Genomic DNA, 9,879 nt, shown 5'->3' with positions numbered 1-9,879 from the left:
TTTGCAGGGGCCAACCCATGTACCATTTATCAGGGAACTGAGATTTCAATGCCCTTTTACCACCCCCCCCCCCCACTCCTGTCTTTCAGTCAGGATTTGTGTGTGGAGTTTATAGTCAATCCCAAAATATCTTTGAATTACTACATGAAAAAAAAGTATATATTATTTTTTTTCTGATTTCGTTTTTTTCTTTCTTCCTTCTAAATGTATGGACTACATTTACACATGTTTATTTGATTCTGTCATTGACTCCTTCCTCCTCTCTGTTGGAATCCCACTGCTCCCTCTCTCTGTGTCTCTCCCTCTTTCTCACACTCCCCCTCTCCCTCCCTCTATCTCTCTCTCCCTACAGTCATACATTTATCCTGAGGAGGTTGGTTGTTGCACTCTACTACTGTCACAAAAGAACAAATGAGTAAAGAAAATTGTCAGGAGGATGAAGAAGAAGTGTCTCTCATCGCCCTTTCAGGTATCTAGTGTATGTGTACAGATTAAATTTCATAACTACATCAATTTTCTAAATTCTTGTTTTAAAATTCTTAATCATCCATCAATTACATGAAATTGTCATCAGGTAGGAAAATGTAGGGAAAAAATCATAATCGGAAATTGATCAGTTCGAATAGATATTTATTTCCATCAGAAATTTGAAGATGAATCCCTGCCATGTCACCCAGCGATTGTGAAGGAAAAGTATCAACTTTTTTTTTCTTGGACAGTAATGTGAAGAGATGTATTGCTAGAGAATGAATATCTTATTTATCATTCCAGTCGGCGTATTGATATATATCATTAGACTACATGATCAAAGTGTTATTGCTGAGTAAGAATGCAGGAACTATATGAAATGGGTATTAAAGGGGAATCCAACCCAAATAAAAACTTGTTTTTATAAGGAAAAGAAAACTCAGACAAGTTGATAGGTGAAAGTTTGAACAATATTGGACAAACAACAAGAAAGTTATAAATTTTTAAAAGTTGTAAATATTGGCAATCACTATACCCATGCAGACTTCAAATTGGCCGCATATGGGATGTCATAGTGATGTAAGGCAAGGACTACTCTTCTATGTACTCCAATACATATTATGGCTAAAATGTCATTTTTCCCAAAAGTGTTATTTCAAATTATATTTTTCTTTCATGAGGACATAAAACAATATACTACCTGGGTTATATTGAGATTACTGCCCCACGGGAATGGGTACTTAGGAGAAAACCACAAATCCCTGATAATAAAGTACATGGCCTATGGAAAAGTTGTCCTTGCCCCTTGTCATGATTTACTTACACAGTTGCCAATTTGAAATCTACACAGTATTAGAGATCTCAATTTTAAAGCACCTATAACTTTCTTATCGCTTGTCCGATTTCTTTCAAACTTTCACCATTCTGTTTAATTTATTTTTCTCCTTCCCAACACAACATTTTATGGCCAAGGCTGGATTCCCCTTTTTAAGCTGGTGCAGTTCAGATTGTCTGGGTATATTGGTTTTTCGAAATTCAACTATACAGTGCCTTATTATGCAAGAAGCTGGTATGCTTTCATTATATCTACCCAATTCCATGAATCGTTATACTGCCTTTTTTTTAAGTTCAGAATATGATATTCTTATAAGGAAGTATTTAAGATTTTTATTAAGGAGTTTAATTTCACAGGTAATAAGCTTAATCCAGCCAAGGCACCAGCAATCTCCCTACATTTAAAACTGGGATCATTTTTTTTTATTACAGCCATCAGAGTGCTTATACATTGCTTAATATCATGTTTCAAAGTTATTGACCTGCCTTTAAAGAGTACTTTGATGTCCGCTTCTGTATATCATAAATATGTCACTGATATATCAAATTGTTGCTGGGTGATAGCTTTTTTGATACAGCAACATTTCAAAGTGAAATTTAGACTTCAAACCATGAAAATGGGGATACACTCATCTCAAGTAGATATGAAAAAATTGAGATGATAAAATATTTTTTTTCTTTAAACATGTGATCTATGAAACTAATGTATAGTGGGATATGTGTTATTCATAACAAATTGATGCTTCTAGTACTACCCTTCGGGCTTCTATTTCACAATCTTGTGGTGCTGTTAGTTTGGGATCCAATGCTACATGAATCAATTAGAATTACTTGATTACTGGCATTGTCAGCTGATATAAACCAAATTTATTACCAGTGGCATAATGAGCAAACAAAAAAAAGTAAAAAGTAGGGGGCAAGATATGGTGTAAGAGTCAAAATTTCATTTAAACATAGCTGGAGCTAGCAAAGCAAGTAGACCAAAAAAAAATAGTTTTTAATACAAAAATCTATTATATGATATATTTTGACTTGATATTAAGAAAATACATGTAGTATCATATTTTGCCCTTATCCTTTCATTTCTTTCATTTAACTTGATTTTTCTTAAATGTAAGAATCCCCCCATATATGCACCAGTGTACATTACTGTACAGAAAAGAAAATGTACATTTGATTTTCCTATCTTTTTCAAGTTGATGTTTGGCTTAACGTGCAGATTTTCCATCAGAGCAATTGTCGCTGGAGCAAATGTCACGCAACCTACAAAGGTTATTGGCAAAGTATTCTTGATTAAAACCCTTCTTTTGTAGGTGGGTCAATCACTTTGATACATGATATATGATATTATGTAGTGCATATTAAAGCATCGTGATGTAATCGTAATAAAAGCATCGTAATAAAAAAAAATGATCCAGGTCTTAAATCTAGGGGAGACTTGCTGGCGTCTTGGCTGGATTTCTTTTTAAGCACATTGTCTGCGTATCACCTTGCGATCACTAATGATGGTAAATAATTAGTTGATTTGTCATAAAATAGTACTATGTTACCCACCTTATGAGGTGAATTAGTACACTAGCTTTCTTGGGGATTTTATCAAGGTTTTTACATTCGAGCTAGGTTGGCTCCCGAGTGTTTCCAATTGTCAGAACCAATGGACCGAATGTCACTGACAAAGAAACAAATGAAATTCTGACATTGTTTAGATGTAAAATTTTTCATTATTTACATGATTAGTTTTTAAATTTTCATATGATATTAAATATCAAATCCTAAATGAACAAAATGGAAGTTTGAAAAGACAATTGTCATGCAGGATAATCTTCCTTGAATTCATCAACCTTCACATTACGCAAGGGATATTGAGAAGTCCTTTGCAAAGAAATTCTTTCCATTGTTACATTCTCATTCATTTAAATTTCAAACTCTGATATGACGTGAACTTTTCAAAGTGAATAGTGAAATTTATTTGATCTTAACCCATAGATTTTTCATTTATATTTTAATCGATGTACCAGGTTCAGATCAGTGCAATAACCTGTTTGCAAGATTAACCATGGTGACTCAACACTATACGTTTATGATGTACTGCCAATCAATTGGATTCATCATCCAAAGATTGAAAACAGAATGAAAGGATGTAGTTTATTGAAATCATATTTTTATCAAAGTAGTGTTGATGTTGATATGTAGAAACCTGTGTAAGAAGTCCACCCAAAGGAGACAAAAAGGGGTCTTTTCTTAGCAGAATTGGCACATGCTCCAAGCAAAAATATTCTCAGTTAACCCTATTTTAATAAGTTTATTTTTAGACCAAGTATTTACATAGGAAGGGGGGTGGTCATTTGAGGAGAGTGTTTTGTGCATTTATTCCCAATGAAACGGATGAATTTGATTTGTACTGTCACTTCACGGGTCCATTTCATAAAACTTGCTAATAACAAATTTATATTTCAGTTCATAGCTACCAAAATCCTTTAATCTATTCTCATTTATAATAGTAAATTTGTTATGGAAATTGTGAATTTGTCATTATAACAAGTGTTTTTAGTGAAATGGAAACCTGATTTAGCATTCTCCGTTTCTCCTGTACTAGAAAGCTCACTTGTCTGTTGAGACCACTAGTTTGGTTTCGCTTTGAATAGCTGTCCCAAATTAATGGACACATGCATTACAAGAATATACATCTGTAAACACAACTTGCTCATCATTCTTGGGTAGTCTTTATATAAGATTGAACAATACTCTTCATCTTTGTTTAAGGTGCTTAGCCGAGCAAGGAGTTTCACTCATTTGCGCGTGCTCGAGGCAGCGTATATCCAGCTAACAGACCCGATTCTGTGCCGCCAAAAGGAGTTCGTGAGAACCCTTGCGTTATTTTGGTTGCTTCCCTTCAATTTACGGCTGGGACTAAGCCTAACTTGTTTACCTTGACAGCCAATCGTGGCTCGCCATTTAGCATCCATTGTCTAGTTTCGGTTCTATTATACATTGTTTTGCTCTAGCGTTTTAGTCATTCATGCGATTTTACTCCGATGAGTGCATGTTGAAAAGCTTCAGTATGTCCGTTTTAAAGGCCATTTTACCATTTTGCGGTACCAAACACTTTATATAATAGTTTCACTGTTACAATTAATCTTACCCTCATCTGTGCTACTTGGACTTGTATTACCTTAGGTGAAATACGATATTTCATCATTTTATTAATCAAATAAGCCCGTTGCAGAACAAATGATAAATTTCATCCAAATGCAACTAAAAAAAAGAGAATCATACACAAGTCCTGAATGTGTTGTTTTCATCGGTTCAAAATCATGTAACGTTTTATATTTTGTTTTGTGTTTGATAACAAATCTCTGTGCAACAGGTCGCCAATAGCCTTATGAAATCTGCTGTACCAGCAGAAATAGCTTTAGCTCTATGAGTTATGATGAGATATAAGAATGTATCTGAAATGCACTGTCAACTTTGGTGGAGTCATTTTTTGTTATGTTTGTACTATTACAAAGTACAGTACAGTACTATTACATAATAATAGTTAAGTTTATACTGCCATGAACAATGGCATAACAAAGTACAGTACACTACTATTGCATAAGAATGATAAAGTTTATACTACCATAAAACAGAGTTTTGCATGTATTTATGTATATTCTGAGGGTGACAATATTTTGAAAAGTGAGGGTAAGAATCTAAAACATTGATGAACCTGAAGAAAAAGTTCTGTACCACCTTCACCCCCCCCCCCTCTATTCTGAAATCCTGGATCTGTGCTAGTTTCACGTGGTGCCAATTTACTACTTTGTTACGTTACCCAGCGGAAAAAGCTTTAGCTCAATTTCAGAAAAAATATGAGTTATGATCCAACCAGGGCCCCGTCTTACAAAGAGTTACGATTGATCCAATCAGTTGAACAATTTGAACAATGTCCTTTGTAAACAAAGAGAAGCACAGTGAATTTTCCAGAAAACAATGAATGCTTGAATATACATCGTAGTTAGAAAATATTTTGAACAAACTTGCATAATAGATGATGATAGTTGTGATTGATCTGATCAATCGCAACTCTTTGTAAGACGGGGCCCAGATATAAGAATGTATCTGAAGTGCACTGTTAACTTGGGTTGAGTCATTTATATGTTATGTTTGTACTATTACAAAGTACAGTATGGTACTATTACATAATAATAGTTAAGTTTATTTATACTACCATGAACAATGGAAACAGATTTTTGCATGTATTTATGTATCCTGAGGGCGACAATATTTTGAAAAGTGAGGGTAAGAATCTAAAACGTTTATGAACCTGAAGAAAAAGTTCTGTACCTCCTTCACCCCCCCTCCCCCCCCCCCCCCCCCCTCTATTCTGAAATCCTGGATCTGTCCTGGTTTCATGTGGTGCCAATTTACAATTTTGTTACGTTATCCAGCGGAAATGGCTTTAGCTTAATTTCTGAAAAAATATGAGTTATGATCCAACCAGATATAAGAATGTATCTGAAGTACACTGTCAACTTGGGTTAAGTCATTTATATGTTATGTTAGTACTATTACAAAGTACAGTACAGTATGGAACTATTACTTAATAATAATTTAGTTTATACTACCATGAACAATGGAAACAGATTTTTGAAATCCTGGATCTGTCCTGGTTTCATGTGGTGCCACTTTAAAACATTGTTACGTTATTTGCGAAATGGTTGATGCAGACTATTGTGCCATGCTTATTGTTATTTGTTTAATATACATACATGTATGTACTGTAAGACCTTTTTTTGATAAATGATGATGATGGTAATATCATGGATTAGACATACAATAATTGTTCTGATGGGGGTTTGTCTTCTATTCGTGAGGAATGATAAGGGTTTACGTCTGCCATTTCGATGTATTCATTTTTCTATGGCAAACATATTGTTGGATTTTTTTCTGCGTATTTCGAGCAAAAGAGAAAAAGATGCACATATTGTGCAAAATTTAGATATATAATAGATGTTTTATAAGTATAAAAACATATATACAAGTATAGGAAGTTCAGAATGATTTTATACTCTATATGATTGAAATAACACATAGCCCTTTGCATGCCATTGCCAATGACATGTATTCTTCTAAAATTGTTTTGATTAGAGTAGCATATTCTCAGCATTTATACAATTAAAACTATGAAATAAACTTCTTTTTCATATAAACGTCACTTTTCATTTGCTTTTTTTTTTTATCATTGTCATTCAGATTGGGGATTCCAGGGAGCATTCCATGATAAAAAGAGTTTCAGTGACTCGTTATAAGCTTCTGAAAATACTTGCATGTGATTGGTTGAGAGTAAACTATTGCAAATTGTTGACAAACTTTTCATGAAGTGGTCCCCAGTAGTGAAACAATGCAATGAAGGGAACAAATGTGTGTGTGTGTGTGTGTGTGGAGGAGGAGGGGGACACAGTATTACTCATCTTTCAATTGGCCACCCTGTTGAAGGGGAGATTGGGGGAGGGGGCATGTGATACCCCTCCACCTATTCAAAAATATATCCTCACATTTTTATTTTTCTTCCCATCTTAAGACCAATGTTTATGTCTTTACAAGGCTACAGGGGAGGGGGTTAGGATCAGTATTACTCATCTTTCAACTGGCTACCCTGTTAAAGGGGAGGGGGTCATGTGATACCCCTCCACCTATTCAAAAAATATATCCTCAGTTTTCTTTTTCTTCCCATCTTAAGACAAATGTTTATGTCTTTACAAGATTACAGGGGAGGGGGTTAGGGTCAGTATTACTCATCTTTCAACTGGCTACCCTGTTAAGGGGGAGGGGGTCATGTGATACCCCTCCAGCCACCTACTCAAAAATATATCCTCACAGTTTTCTTTTTCTTCCCATCTTAAGACCAATGTTTATGTCTTTACAAGGCTACAGGGGAGGGGTTAGGATCAGTATTACTCATCTTTCAACTGGCTACCCTGTTAAGGGGGAGGGGGTCATGTGATACCCCTCCACCTATACAAAAATATATCCGTTAGGATCAGTATTACTCATCTTTCAACTGGTTACCATGTTGAAGGGGAGATGGAGGGGGGGGGGGGTCATGTGATACCCCTCCCCCTATTCAAAAAATATATCCTCAAAGTTTTCTTTTTCTTCCCATACCAATGTTTGTCTTTATAAGGCTTTAGTCACACCAATGAAACTGACTCAGAACTGACCAATTGTCATGGGAAATGCAACAGCTTTGGGTCCCGTTTCATAAAGACTTGTTATGATAACAAATGCAAACATTCTAAAACAAATGTACTATCAGCCAATCAGATTGAAGGATTTCGGCTGCTTTTAACTGTTATTGCAAATGTGTTATTATAACAAGTTTTATGAAACGGCCACGGGGCCCCGGGTCGGTGTGGTGTCTGCTTCGTCGGTTGCTATAGCATAAGACTGGAAGGAACAGAAAAGGGAAATGGTGGAGACAGAGGAAGAGTGGGGGGGGGGGGTGGTTCAAGGGAGAGCGCGAGAAGTAGAGTTGAAACAAGAGGGCAGTCTCACCTGCATTACACACTAATTCTATCCCACAGCAGTGCTGAATTTAAAAGCTACTACATGTACGATGAATTTTTATTTATTTTATTTTTCAAAAACAGAGGGGTGAAATTCACATTGTAAAAAACCACAAGCTGGTAAACCGTTGGGTTCAATAATACCAATACAAACCTAATGAAAGTGTTTTATTAAATGTCGGTACGTCACTTGGCAACTGGCTGCTAAATCCCAAGTGACATCTCTAAACAGTGCTTAGATTATAGAAATATATAGATCTATTTAAATGAATTTACGAGTGCTGACATGAAGAATCAATTACATAATACGAACTCCTCCCGCCTTAAGTCTGTCTTAAGTGATCTTTAACATTTTTTTTTTGGGGGGGGGGTATATTTTGTTATACAAAATTGCGCGGTAAACTTCCAAACGGATAGCTGAAGTCCCCAGATTTATTCGTGGTAGGGAAACGAAAAAATTCAAGTTGATTTCGCGGATAAAACAGTTTTCAGGCTCCCAAAATGAATCACTCAAAATACAATGAAAATCATGCAAATCAAGGATAATTCAATACTTGAATAAATAAATCTACCGACGTAACCTGTTCGCCTAACGTTTTTAATAACTTTCGCATTTGAGAGGGTGTGTGTGTGTGTATGTGTTTTAAACGATTTTCACTATCTACAATATTTGTGATATATTATGACGAACATGGAGTTTTATGTATTACCGAGGAACCCGGAATTCGCACTTTTGAAAACAGAAAACTTGGGGTTTGGGGTTAGTATTTATTTTTTGCAAGTAATAAACTGGTCACGGTCGCCCTTTGTTTTATATGATTTTTATTGAATTAAGCTCTATGTATAGGGCGCTCCTCCCACACAGATCACTGTTTTTATTTTAATTATCGTACTTCCTTGAAATTCCGTTATTATAAATGATTAAACATTTACTACTGACGAGATAGTGATCGAAATATTTCGCTTTGATTAACTTTAGGGGTTGATAACCTTGCCTAAAGCACGTTCTCACCTCTTCTTTTCATATGAATTATTAAATGTAACCATGCTCAACAGAACAAATATCTTATAAAAGGAATAGTGGTGTCAATGAAAAATAAACTATGCGCGCCACTGAGAGCATTATGCACAATGGACGCAAATAGCCGGCGTTGCGTGAAGTGCAGTTCCCGCCAGTATGTTCATTAAAATAAACAAAAGAAATGAAACTGAGAGAAGAAGACTTTAGCTGGATAATGGGGAGTGGTGATCGTATAATAATCCATCGATGTCTAAGTAGTTTTCATGTTATATGAGCGGGAATATCCTGGGTATGTTTAGCGTATGAAATGGTTCTGTAGGTTGAGATTTGTAATTTACTCATTATTCATTATAACCTTTTGTTCTTTTTAGGTAAAATTAGTATTTTAATTTCGAGTGCTAAAAGATATTGACTATATCACATATTACACTAATCTTTCTTTTGGAGCACCGTGTACATCTCGGCACACAATATGTCAATCATCCCATAGACACATCGTGCATAATACCCATTATTTTCCACACGCTATTTCTTTTGTTGTTGATCGCTTTTCGGTGGTTTTCGCAAAAAGGTCAATATTTCGAGCAAAATCACCAAAGGCTATTGTCATGGCACCACAGATGTGACCACAATTTTGCGGCGTCACCTGTATTCTATAGCTTTTTGATTTTGATGATTTTTTTTTCGTGCGTTATTAAAGATATATATTTCATAATTTCGAATGTAAATGGTTGTAATGAGTCGGTTATCACGGGATGATGGTTTTATGATCCTGTGAAAGATGAGAAATGTGACTTCCTGTCGAATCGACAGGGTCTAATATTTTAATGGTTGCTGTGTCACCATAAACATTGTTTTTCTAAGATGTCAATGGTTGAGAAAATATATTTTACTGTTGATTTTTTTCTATAAATCTTTAAAAAGTAGGAAAATCCACAGAGATTTGTAAAAATGGCATAGCGTAGGTGATCGTGCGCTGTAAAAACACTGCAATTTAAGCACGTTGTT

The sequence above is a fragment of the Lytechinus pictus genome, chromosome 2 (assembly GCF_037042905.1).
Source record: "Lytechinus pictus isolate F3 Inbred chromosome 2, Lp3.0, whole genome shotgun sequence".
NCBI classification, from domain to species: Eukaryota; Metazoa; Echinodermata; class Echinoidea; order Temnopleuroida; family Toxopneustidae; genus Lytechinus; species Lytechinus pictus.
Note: the sequence above shows the minus strand (reverse complement) of the source record.